At 45.5% G+C, this 14126-nt stretch overlaps 1 long non-coding RNA gene across 4 annotated transcripts in view; it reads right to left on the minus strand.

The window, feature by feature from the left end:
- Positions 1 to 14126, minus strand: part of LOC144506211 (uncharacterized) — a 322365-nt gene that overhangs the window by 104542 nt on the left and 203697 nt on the right. For all 4 annotated transcript variants that reach the window (XR_013499864.1, XR_013499863.1, XR_013499865.1 and 1 more), the window contains one exon: positions 8008 to 8080. This is a non-coding gene — a long non-coding RNA (uncharacterized LOC144506211). The remainder of the gene's footprint in view (positions 1 to 8007; positions 8081 to 14126) is intronic.

Raw genomic sequence — 14126 nt, forward strand, 5'->3', positions numbered from 1 at the left:
GTGGAGTAGTGAATGGTAATCCAGAGGCCCAGGCTCATACTCTGTTGGAATTTGAATTCAATGACCAAATCCTTACTTGGTCTGGCCTACACGTGACTCCAGACCCTGAGCACTGTGGTTGGATCTTAATTGTCCTCAGAAATGGCCCTAGTAAGCCATTGAGTGCAAGGCAATTAGGGATGGGCCACAAGTGCTGGCCTTGTCAGTGACGCCCACATCCCACAAAATAATGTATTTACCCCGCGAATCCCTCTAACCCACACATCCTGGGGCATTAAGAGGTAATCTAGCATGGCCAATCCACCTAACCCGCACATCTTTGGACTGTGGGAGGAAACCAGAGCATCCGGAGGAAACCCACGCAGGAAAATGCGCAAACTCCCCACAGACAGTCACTTGAGGTCGGAATTGAACCCCAGTCCAGGAGATCCAGGAAGCAAGCGGAAGTTTTTGGAGTGCTGAGATCCTCGTCGAGGAATATTTGACATGCTCTAAGCTAGACACAGGTGCAGCAGTTTCTGTTCCTTCTGGTGCTGAACCCTGATGGGAGAAAAGTTCCTTTCTGGCATCATGCATAAAACTACACTGGCCAGGAGGTTCAGAACTCAATATCCTAGCACAATCTTCCAATATAGAGGGAGGAAAATCACTTACACCTTACATGTAACCCTGAACCAGAGTAGCTCACTCTTAAGCACCTAAACCTGTAGCGACTTGCATCTGGTTTGCAGAGTAGCAGAATTGGAAAGCCGGGATGATCAGCCTAAAAACATCTGAGTTGAATTTCCACAGCTGTTCACAGGACTAGGAAAGCTGATGACAGCATACCACATCACTCCATGTCCTGAAACCAAGCCAGAGGCGTTTGTTTACACTCTGAAAAGTTCCTCATCCACTCTTGCCAAAGGTAAAGAAGGACATTGAGTTGGTGATAAAACAGGGGGTTATTTCACCTCCAATAGAACCAACAACTGGTGCCCGGGGATGATCCCTGTGCCAAAACCTAACCGGTCCATCAGAATTTGCATAAACAAGGGGAGGTGATGGCCCAGTGGTATTATCACGAGGCTATTAATCCAGAAACTCGGCTAATGTTCTGGGGACCTGGATTCGAATCCCGCCACGGCAGCTGGTGGAATTTGAATTCAATAAAAAAAATCTGGAATCAAGAATCTACTGATGACCATGAAACCATTGTCCATTGTTGGAAAAGCCCCTCTGGTTCACTAATGTCCTCTGGGGAAAGAAATCTGCCGTCCTTACCTGGTCTGGCCTACATGTGACTCCAGAGCCACAGCAATGTGGTTGACTCTCAACTGCCCTTTGGTCAAGGGTAACTAGGAATGGGCAATAAATGCTGGCCCAGCCAGCGACGCCTGTGTTCCATGAATGAATAAAACAAAACCTTACCGAGCTGAATGAGAGCTAAATGGCTATGGGCCAAGAGCTGGCAAATGGGATTAGGTGGGCAGGTCAGGACCTTCCATGCATCGGCACAGACTCAATGGGCCGAAGGGCCTCTTCTGCACTGGAGTACTCTGTGATCCTGTGAGTGGATGAGAGCTGAAGCTAAATTTGCAAAGCGTTCAATCTTCAGCAAGCTAGATACAAACACTTTGGCAACTACCCCTCGATGAAGAGTTGCTCACAACCTTCATTACACCATTTGGGAGGATTAACTGCAATAAAGTACATTTTGGCATCAAATCAGTGCCAAAAATCTTCCAGTGGGAATCGTCAAGCATCCTCGCAAGGTTGGATGAAGTCAACTATCACATGAATGACGTCCTGATCCATGGATTCAACCAGCGGAACATAAGCCATGCTGCTGCAACCCCGACAGGAAGCAGGACTCATGCTCAGTGACAAATCCGGGACTAGGGCCCGCTACAGCTCTTGCCAACTTTTACAGATGCACCATAGAAAGCATTCTTTCTGGTTGCGTCACAGCTTGGTATGGCTCCTGCTCTGACCAAGACCACAAGAAATTACAAAGTGTGGTGAATGAAGTTCAGTCCATCACTCAAACCAGCCTCCCATCCATTGACTCTGTCTACACTTCCCGCTGCCTCGGCAAAGCAGCCAGCATAATTAAGGACCCCACACACCCCGGACATTCTCTCTTCCACCTTCTTCTGTTGGGAAAAAGGTCAAAAGTCTGAGGTCACGTACCAACCGACTCAAGAACAGCTTCTTCCCTGCTGCTGTCAGACTTTTGAATGGACCTACCTTGCATTAAGTTGATCCTTCTCTACACCCTAGCTATGACTGTAACACTACATTCTGCACTCTCTCCTTTCCTTCTCTATGAACAGTATGCTTTGTCTGTAAAGTGCACAAGAAACAATACTTTTCACTGTATGTTAATACATGTGACAATAATAAATCAAATCAAACAAAAGCAAACTCTCGCAGCCAACTGTCAATTTCCTTGGGCAGATTGTGGATGCAGCCAGTGTCAGAGTTGATCCACAGAAGGGTCTTCTAGGTTAATTTCACAGTGACTTCATTGCAGTGTTAATGTAAGCCTTACTTGTGACTAATAAATGAACCTGAAACTTTTTAAACTTTTCCGGTCCCTCTGAAGGTGACCCCCTGCGACAGAGTGGTGAGGCGAGCGAGCTGTATAAAACACCAGAGATGTCGACGGGACGGAAGACCCCACTGGCAGCCAATGGCAAACCGCCTCTGCCATGGGGGAGAATCTTGGCCTCTATCTTTGCATCAAACTTCATCATCCTCAGGCTGAATCTTTGTACTCATGGAGGCATTATTGAGCAATCAATGTATTTCCAGCTCCTCAGAACATGAGGTGACTAACCGATCAGCCATGATCATATTAAATGGCAGAGCATGTTCGAGGGGCAGAATGGCCCACTGTGTTTGCATGTCGGTATGATTGAACTCCAGATATTCATATGGTAAACCATGGAAAGCTCTTGCCCAACCTAGTTGTCGTCAATGATCCACTTGTGTCAGCTGTGCTGGGAGAAAGCACAACAGAGAAAATCAAAGATGCTGCTCTCACCTAATACCTTAGCTCACTGTGACTCAGAACTACCCACTATCATTGCTGCTGATGCATCTTCTACAGAACTGGGAGCTCTTTCAGATTCAGGTGGATGGAAAGCATAGACAGGTTTACTGTGCATCGCATTCACTGACAGAGACTGAACTGAGGTTTGCAGTTTGTTTTATTCATTTGTAGCACATGGGCGTCGCTGACTGACCAGCATTTATTGCCCATCCCTAGTTGCCCTTGGAGGCATTTAGAGTCAACAACATTGCTGTGACTCTGGAGTCAGATGTAGGCCAGACCGGGTAAGGATGGTGGATTTTCTTCCCTGAAGGACATTAGTCAACCAGAAGGGCTTTTCCAACGATCAACAATGGTTTTCATGGTCATCAGTAGACTCTTAATTCCTGATTTATTTTTAATTAACTTGAAATCCTGCCATCCGCTGTGATGGGATTCGAACCCAGGTCCTCAGGTGGGCTTTGACGAAGGGTCATCCAAGACTCAAAACATTGGCTCGATTCTCTTTCCACAGATGCTGTCAGACCTGCTGAGATTTTCTCGCATTTTCCGTTTTTGTTTCAGATTCCAGCATCCGCAGTATTTTGCTTTTACTCCAGAACATTAGCTGAGTTTGTGGATTTATAGTGCAGCGATAATACCACGAGGCCATCACCTCCCCTCGATGATAGAAAATAAGCAGTAGGTGCTACATGGACTTGTGAAAAGATTTCAGATTATGTTCTTGGTCTCCGCTTCCAGGGCAAGACAGACCACAAACCCTTAATGATGCTATTAAATTATAAGGAGTTAGCAAAAATGCCTCCATGAGTACAATGATTCAAGCTGAGGATGATGAAGCTTGATGCAAAGACAGAGGGACTGGAAGATCCTGCCAGCAGGAAAAGCCAGAAAAATCCCATACGGAGTATATTCTGGGAGCAGATACTTTGTCTTGTATCCCAGTGGAAAGACCTGAACAAGTTGAGTAAGCCCTTGTTGAAGAATTCAGGTACTCCCTCCCTATGGATGTACCTGTGTGATGTACCTGGTGTTGTTAAAACTCTTACTCTGATGTACCTACATCACATCGTCTACAGCGGTTCATGAAGGCAGCTCACAACTACCTTTTCAAGGGCAATAAATGCTGGCCTAGCCAGCGATGCCCATGTCCTGTGAAAGAATAAAGAAATTTAATTTTTTTGACAGCTCCAATGAGTTTATCCACTTTTTACACACATTCTGTCTTCTTGAAACAATTCCAAAGGGCAGCTCACCCCTCCCAAAGGTGTCCCAGCATCTATACAAAGGCGTACCCGACCTCTCCGAATAATTCTGCTAACTTTAGACTTTCTGTTGTCTAAGATGCACAAGTTGTGCTTTGGACATTCCGCCAGCAAAAACTTGGATCTATTTGAAGGCAGCCACTCTTTAACATGTACACCTGCCTCTGTGCAAAGTGCTACCTGCCCCCCCTCAATTCCCCCTTCTGGTGAAAATGGCGGGTGCTGTGTTCGGGCGTGGAACATCCGGAATTGGGACCCAGCGCCAAATTGGCCAAGGCATGGAACCTTTCCTGCTTTGTGAAAATGCAGGCTACATTCAAATCACCCCCCTTCCTCCCCCCCTGCCCTGCCACTACACACACAATATTCACACATTCCCACACTCGCACTCACTCACACTCAACACTCTAACACTCACACGCACACTCAACAATCTCACACTCACTCACACACTCAACAATCTCACACACACACACACATTCACACTTACTCACACACATACACACACTCACACTCACACACACTCAATACTCTCTCTCACACATGCACACACACAGAACACTCTCCCTCACACACATACACACACACTCACTCACACACACTCACACACACGCACAGACACACCCACTCACACACTCAACATTCACTCACACACACACACACTCAACACTCACACACACACACACACACTTACATGCACACTCACACACACTCAACGCACACTCACACACACTCAACGCACACTCACACACACACTCGCACACACTCGCACACACACTCGCACACACACTCGCACACACACTCACACACACTCAACACTCACTCACTCACACACACACATACAATCAACACTCACTCACACACACACACTCAACACTCACTCACACTCATACACACACACACACTCACTCACACACACTCAACACTCTCTCACACACAGACACACACACACACAATCACACACACACATACAATCAACACTCACTCACACACACACACACTCAACACTCACTCACACTCATACACACACACACTCACTCACACACACTCAACACTCTCTCACACACAGACACACACACATCCACACACACACACAATCACACACACACACACATACAGGCACACATAATCACAATCATAGAAAGATATGGGCAAACAATTGCACTGGCAAACACACACATACGCGCACGCACACGCAATGTACCCTGAATTGATGTTTCCCCTTTCCGAACTCATTTCACTGAAATCCAGTCTGGTTTCCACCCTCTTTTCTCACCTGCTCCCCCAGCTGAGACCAACGATTACAGTAAGGACTGGAGTGAGGGGGGGTTGGGAGAGAATTGGCCACCATCTGTACCTCGTCACATTTACACAGGGGGAAGCTTCAGCATCAAATTAAATGAATATTGTGACAGTCAATCAAAAAGTATTTATTGTTCTTAATTAGAACTCCATTATTGTTACTCATTGTCTAATTAGGGCATCAGGGAGTATTGGATACATTCGGGGTAATCCCTACAAAGGCTGATTTGAAAAAGAATGAGCTGAATTATACAAAATGCCAGTTTATACATTTTATTCCTTTCAGTCTGATTATAAACCATTCAAAATACACATGAACATGTTAACTAGGTCTTTTGTTAAAATTTTCAGGCAGCAAAGAAGGCAAATAGTATGTTGGCCTTCATAGCAAGAGGATTTGAGTACAGGGATAGGGATGTTTTGCTGCAATTGTACAGGGCGTTGGTGAGGCCACGCCTGGGGTATTGTGTGCAATTTTGGTGTCCTTATCTGAGGAAGGATGTCCTTGCTATAGAGGGAGTACAGCGAAGGTTTATCAGGCTGATTCCTGGGATGGCACATCTGTCATATGAGGAGACTAAATCGGCTAGGATTATATTCACTGGAGTTTAGAAGAGTGAGAGGGGATCTCATAGAAACTTATAAAATTCTAACAGGGTAGATTCAGAAAGAATGTTCCCAGTGGTGGGGGAGTGGTGGGGCTAAAGGGATCAAGGGATATGGGAGGAAGGGGGAGGGATCAGGAAATTGAATTTGATGATCAGCCATGATCAAAATGAACGACGGAGCAGGCTTGAAGGGCCGAATGGCCTCCTCCTACTTCTAGTTTCTACGTTTCCATGTTTCTTTGTTCCATTATTTTCTGTGCTTATCAGAATGAGAATGCTACTCCCAGGATAGGGTTAGCCAGTAACAACACCCAGCACATCCAACTCGTGTTTCAAAAGCTTAAATACAGAGTAAAACTCCCTCTACACTGTCCCCACCAAACACTCCCAGGACAGGTACAGCACGGGATTAGATACAGAGTAAAGCCACATCTACACTGTCCCTATCAAACATTCGCAGGACATGTACAGCATGGAGTTAGATGCAGAATAAACCTCCCTCTACACTGTCCCCATCAAACACTCCCAGGACAGGTACAGCACGGGGTTAGATACAGACTAAAGCCACATCTACACTGCCCCTATCAAACACTCCCAGGACAGGTACAGCACGGGGTTCGATGCAGAGTAAACCTCCCTCTACAATGTCCCCATCAAACATTCCCAGGACAGGTACAGCATGAGGTTAGATACAGAGTAAAGCTTTCTCTACACTGTCCCTACCAAACATTCCCAGGACAGGTACAACACAGTGTTAGATACCGAGTAAAGCTCCCTCTACACTGTCCCCCATCAAACATTCCCAGGACAGGTACAGAATGGGGTTTGATACAGAGTAAAGCTCCCTCTACACTGTCCCTATCAAACACTCCCAGGACAGGTGCAGCACATGGTTAGATACAGAGTAAAGCTCCCTCTACACTGTCCGCATCAAACACCCCCAGGACAGGTACAGAATGGGGTTTGATACAGAGTAAAGCTCCCTCTTCACTGTGCTGTAAAACACTCCCAGTTTCTTCGCTGTTAGGTGTTACCCATGTTTTAGTGGATAACAACGTGAGAAGATTATATATGCAAGTCCCACAGCAGAAACGTGAGTGAATGATCCAACCTGGTCCTCCCAGGGCCGTACTGAGGGAGGTGTTGTATTTTGGAAGAGAAGTTAAACTAAGCCCCTGCCTCTCCTCTCAGCCGGATACAAATGAATCCATCGCATTGTTGGGAGATGGGCAGAGAGAGTACCCTGGATACCATTCTTTACTCAGTTATTTCAAATTTGTGTTTTCTGGTTAATGATTGTGCTACAATGGAGGCTCAGAAGCATGCCCGTGTTTGTTGGTTATATTGCACAAACAACTTCAACATATAGCAATCTGATAAAGTCCTCTTATCCCTCTTACCCTGTTGAGGTGGACTCTTTAGAACTTCAGTTTCTAAAGGGCTACCAGCAAAGTAAGCCTTGAGATTCTGACCTTAATGACCATCTGCATTGCCGCCGCCCTCAGGTGCCCCAGTTCACCTCTATCGTCAGCTTCTGAACTTGATACAAGGTGGCAACCCTCAATAAAGAGACCATCAAATGATCAATCATAAAATACCTGGCCTGACCAAACCATTCTGTAACCGCAGGAATGACACCAGCATTTCCGTTTGCATACGCTATGCGGAGCTAAGTTTTAGAGGCAAAATGGTTTCCGCAATATTCAAATGTGAGAGTGACGTACAAGCTTCACTGCATTCCAGGAAGAAAAATGCATCATTTTTAATACTTTTTTTGTGCATTGAGAGCACTCACCGGCAGTCTGTTGCTTGGGGAGACAGTAACCAGAGCCAGCGCTGGCAATCATTCCGCAGCCAACAGGATAATCCTGCAGGAAAAGGAAAGAGAGATGAGGTGAGATGGGATTGGCTTTGATGCACAGAGCTCTGACAGCTACTCCCCTCCGTGTCCAATCTGAGTTTTTAGTAAGTGAAGGTTCTATGTGGAACCCAAAAGACTAGATTGCCCATGTTTAGCACAGCATTCTGAGCACAACAACAAGCCGCTGCCTCACTCCCTGGACTGAGAAGGCAACAGGAAAGTTAAGAATAGGAGGAGGCAATTCAGCTCCTCAAACCTGTTCTGCTCCTCAATTCAATCATGACTGATCTTTTGATTTGATTTGATTTGATTTAATTTATTATTGTCTCATGTATTTACATGCAGTGAAAAGTATTGTTTCTTGCGCACTATACAGACAAAACATACCGTTCATAGAGAAGGAAAGGAGGGAGTGCAGAGTATAGTGTTACAGTCATAGCTAGGGTCTTGAGAAAGATCAACTTAATGCAAGGTAACCATTCAAAAATCTGACAGCAGCAAGGAAGAAGCTGTCCTTGAGTCGGTTGGTACGTGACCTCAGACTTTTGTATCTTTTTCCTGACAGAAGAAGGTGGAAGAGAGAATGTCCGGGGTGTGTGGTGTCCTTAATTTTACTGGCTGCTTTGCGGAGGCAGCGGGAGGTACCTGTATCTGTAGATCTGTACCTCAACTGCATTTACTAACCCTAGCTTCACCTCACTTGACACCCTTTACCAAATGGAAACAATCTCAGTCTTAATTATCCCCAGTATCCACAGCCTTGCTGGGGGCAGAATTTCAGATTTGCACAAGACTTGGACTGTCTTGAGTATGGAAGATTAAGATGCTATCTAATTGAACTGTTGAAGCTGGAAAAAAGGATTGAAGAGGGTGGATGAGAGATAAACTGGTACCTGGTTGGGGGCAGCATGGTGGCACAGTAGTTAGCACTGCTGCCTCACAGCACCAGGGACCCGGGTTCGATTCCCGGCTTGGGTCACTGCCTGTGTGGAGTTTGCACATTCTCCCTGTGTCTGCATGGGTTTCCTCCAGGTGCTCCAGTTTCCTCCCACAGTCCAAAGATGTGCGGGTGAGGTGGATTGACCATGCTAAATTGCCCCTTAGAGTCAGGGGGACTGGCTAGGGTAAATGCATAGGGTAATGGGGATAGGGCCTGGGTGGAATTGTGGTCGGTGCAGACTCGATGGGCCAAATGACCTCCTTCTGCATTGTAGCGATTCTATGATAGATGGGGGGGGGGGGGGGGGATTCCACAAAGGGGCATAACCTTAAACTCAGAGCTCAGAATTTTCAGGGTGATGTTTGGAAGCAGGTCACACAGATGGTAATGGGAAAGCAGGAACGCCCTTCCCCAAAACCATTATGAAGTTTGAAGTGGTTGGTTGAAAATTTCAAAATGGAGATTGACAGCTTTTTGTTAGGGAAGGTTGTTAAAGGTTATGAAACCAAGGTGGGTCGAGAGACTCGAGGTACAAATCAACCATGATCTAACTTGAAGGCTTAAGGAGCTGAACAGTCCACTCCTGACCCTAAATTCAGGATTCATGCAATAAAACCAAGGCCCCGTCAGGGACTCATAAAAGTTGCATTCGGAAACAGTGCTTAACATAATTATCCTGACAATTTGGACTGGAGCCAGTCAGTAGTGAGGCCTAATTCAGCTGGCCTCTGTTGGATATCTCTCTTGTGTTCTGATTTCTCAACCCTGGATTTACCGACTCATCCTCAGTGTGGCTCCCCGCCCCTCCCCTCCTTTCCTGAACAATTACCTCAGTTTTTATAAATACCCTTGCATACCCTTGTCTCATGACTCCAGTTATTGAAGTATTTTGCACCAAGCTGAATAAATGCAAGGGTTTGTGACCATGCAACAGAAAGCCCAAAATAGCCCCTGTGTCCACAGAAAACTTGGCTACGACTTGTGTTTTTGACACTTGGCTGAGTCTTCACACTTATAAAGTCTGGAATCCAAATGTAAACCAAATACCACAGGTCTTTTTAAATAGCAGGTCTGTTTTTTAAAATAGAAGTCACTTTCTCGTTTTAAATAGAAGTCTGCCGTTTTTAAATAGAGCTTGTTTTTCCCCACCTCTGTACCTTGAGGCTTTGTGGGGCAATTTTGGGCAATGAAGGGGTTTCAAAATGGGTCACAGGGCTTCGGCTAGCAGCGAGGTTACCGGCAGAATTGAACCCACAATCCTTGCTCCACCTCAAGTCTCAGGTTGCCAACTCTGGCTGGACTTGTCTCTGGAGGCACAATCATCCTGTTTCCAGCTATCCCGTCCAGACAGACTGTTAATGTAATTAATAAACTTAAACATTCAAGAGAAGTGAAAGAAAGACACCATTTCTTTTGATGCCCTGATGATTTTTCTACCTGGATCAGGTCGCGGTGGTACCTGGGAAATTAATCTTCAGTTATTTTTGGAGACCCCAGAACAAGCCTGGAGGGTTGGCAACCCTAGTAGCCTCAGCTGTTGGTTTTTGGAGTTGAACAAGACCAGTGACCACAAATACCACTACTGTGGTGTCCCAAGGATTTACAAAACCTTCACTCTTCCTACCACAATGTGGCATGTCTGCGTGCTTTGTCTATTTGTTTATGCATTTGCACATATAACTCCGGGTCTTGATGCAAGCATGAACATATTAGTACATGATTTGATTTGATTTGATTTATTATTGTCATGTGCTTTGGTATACAGTGAAAAGTATTATTTCTTGCGCTTTATACACACAAAAACATAGCATTCATAGAGTACATAGGGGAGAACAAAGAACAAAGAACAAAGAACAGTACAGCACAGGAAACAGGCCCTTCGGCCCTCCAAGCCTGTGCCGCTCCTTGGTCCAACTAGACCAATCGTTTGTATCCCTCCATTCCCAGGCTGCTCATGTGACGATCCAGGTAAGTCTTAAACGATGTCAGCGTGCCTGCCTCCACCACCCTACTTGGCAGCGCATTCCAGGCCCCCACCACCCTCTGTGTAAAAAACGTCCCTCTGATGTCTGAGTTATACTTCGCCCCTCTCAGCTTGAGCCCGTGACCCCTCATGATCGTCACCTCCGACCTGGGAAAAAGCTTCCCACTGTTCACCCTATCTATACCCTTCATAATCTTGTATACCTCTATTAGATCTCCCCTCATTCTCCGTCTTTCCAAGGAGAACAACCCCAGTCTACCCAATCTCTCCTCATAGCTAAGACCCTCCATACCAGGCAACATCCTGGTAAACCTTCTCTGCACTCTCTCCAATGCCTCCACGTCCTTCTGGTAGTGCGGCGACCAGAACTGGACGCAGTACTCCAAATGTGGCCTAACCAGCGTTCTATACAGCTGCATCATCAGACTCCAGCTTTTATACTCTATACCCCGTCCTATAAAGGCAAGCATACCATATGCCTTCTTCACCACCTTCTCCACCTGTGTTGCCACTTTCAAGGATTTGTGGACTTGCACACCTAGGTCCCTCTGTGTTTCTATACTCCTGATGACTCTGCCATTTATTGTATAACTCCTCCCTACATTATTTCTTCCAAAATGCATCACTTCGCATTTATCCGGATTAAATTCCATCTGCCACCTCTCCGCCCAATTTTCCAGCCTATCTATATCCTGCTGTATTGCCCGACAGAAGGGAAGGAGAGAGTGCAGAATGTAGTGTTACAGTCATAACTAGGGGTGGCATGGTGGCACAGTGGTTAGCACTGCTGCCTCACAGTGCCAGGGACCTGGGTTCAATTCCCAGCTTGGATCACTGGCTCCACAGAGTTTGCACGTTCTCCCCGTGTCTGCATGGGCTTTCTCCGGGTGCTCCAGTTTCCTCCCACAGTCCAAAGATGTGCGGGCTAGGTTGATTGACCATGCTAAAACTGACCCTAGTGTCAGGGAGATTAGCAGGGTAAATGTGTGGGGTTATGGGGATAGGGCCTGGGTAGGATTGTGGTCGGTGCAGACTCGATGGGCCGAATGGCCTCCTTCTGCATTATAGGGATTCTATGATTCTATGTAAAACTACTTGTGACACTCATAAATAAACTTTAAAAACTTTAGAGAAAGAGTTAAAGTAGTTAAAGTAGTTAGAGTTTAAAAGCATGGAATGAGAATTAAAAAATAGGATTAGAGGGTATGCTGGGAACAGCTCGCAAAAAATCACCATGCTTTGGTGCTATCGTTACTGAGAATATAACAACAATGGCAGATGTCAAAGATCCATTGGATCCATCCAACCTGTCATGCCCAACCAAAATGCCTTTTGAATCACAGCGCATATGGTGCACTGCCCGCTGGAGCTCCATGTGAAATGGTGCTACCACTGTTTTTTAATGTGCCTTTCTTTCACCTTCTTTGTGCGGCTGTCCCGCATGTGTAGTTTTCAAGATCTGCATGGCACCTACTAAGCGACTGTCTGTCCGCCCACACTTACAGTTATAGCAGGAACACTGCTCCACACCTTCATTTGACCTCTGGGAGAGCTGAAAAATCTGATTAGAATCCCAGGCCAATTCAGGGGAGAGAAAATAACCTGGAAAATTCCTCTCCAATGCCTTTCGGCAGGCGACATTCCTCCACATACTTTTGCATCTTTTATAGCAACACATTAATAAACTACTGAGAAGTTGCAAGGCCTGGAGGGTGGATCATCTTACTCTGCCTTCTTTCACTCAACGTTCAATTATTTTCAACCTATTCTCCTGGTTCGGTGTTTAAGCAAATGATTACCTACATGCAGAATCCTGAATATTCTCAAGGCAACATTATTGGATGTTACATTTGCTACTCTCTATTGGCCATGTGGAGATGCCGGCGTTGGACTGGGGTGGGGCACAGTAAGAAGACTCGCAACACCAGATTAAAGTCCAACAGGTTTATTTGGAATCACGAGCTTTTGGAGCACTGCTCCTTCACCAGGACTCACCTGATGAAGGAGCAGAGCTCCAAAGCTCGTGATTCCAAGTAAACCTGTTGGACTTTAACCTGGTGTTGTGAGACTTTTTACTGTACTCTTTATTGGAACAGCAATTGAAAAGCCAAGACTTGCTGGAAAAATAATGACACCTTAATGAGAAAATCTCCCAACTAATTCCAAGGATTAGAGATGCATCGTGAGTTGTGAATCTTCCAGGGTTGACTGATCAATTGAGTTACTCCGTTCTTTGCTTCCTTGTCTTCCTCCTCCCAGTTATCTCTAACAACTTGGTGGATTTGCACATTAATGGGCCATTAAACTCACCACAGAAAATTAAAGCTCATAATTAATTAAGTATCCATTAATGACATGATAATTGCTAATGGAATTCTGATCAACCCCTCTGACCCAGAAAGCTAACAATTTAAACTGTTCAGTCTCATTCATGCAGGTAGTAAATTGTTCTTCGAGAATATTAAAAGTTATATTTTCAATGTTTTTTCTAATTTTTCTTCACTCTTTCTTAGTTCAATCTTTCTGTCATCATCTCAGATTCATAGAAACATAGAAACTAGAAGCAGGAGTCGGCCATTTTGCCCTTCGAGCCTGCTCTGCCGTTCATTTTGATCATGGCTAATCATCGAATTCAATATCCTGATCCCCCCCTTCCCCCCATATCCCTTGATCCCTTTATCCCCAAGAGCTATATCTAATTTCTTCTTGAAATCAGGCAATGTTTTGGCCTCAACTACATTCTGTGGTAGTGAATTCCACACATTCACCACCCTCTGAGTGAAGAAATTTCTCCTCACCTCAGTTCTAAAAGGTTTATCCCTTACCCTCAAACTACGACCCCTAGTTCTGGACTCCCCCACCATTGGGAACATTCTTTCTGAATCTACCCTGTCTAACCCTGTTAGAATTTTATGTTTCTATGAGATCCTCTCTTACTCTTCCAAACTCCGGTGAATATAATCCTAACCAATTTAGTCTCTCCTCATATGACAGACCTGCCATCCCAGGAATCAGCCTGATAAACCTTCGCTGTACTCCCTCTATAGCAAGGACATCCTTCCACAGATAAGGCCACCAAAACTGCACACAATACTCCAGGTGCAGCCTCATTATCCCCACTATTATTCT

The sequence above is a fragment of the Mustelus asterias genome, chromosome 17, assembly GCF_964213995.1.
Source record: "Mustelus asterias chromosome 17, sMusAst1.hap1.1, whole genome shotgun sequence".
NCBI lineage: Eukaryota > Metazoa > Chordata > Chondrichthyes > Carcharhiniformes > Triakidae > Mustelus > Mustelus asterias.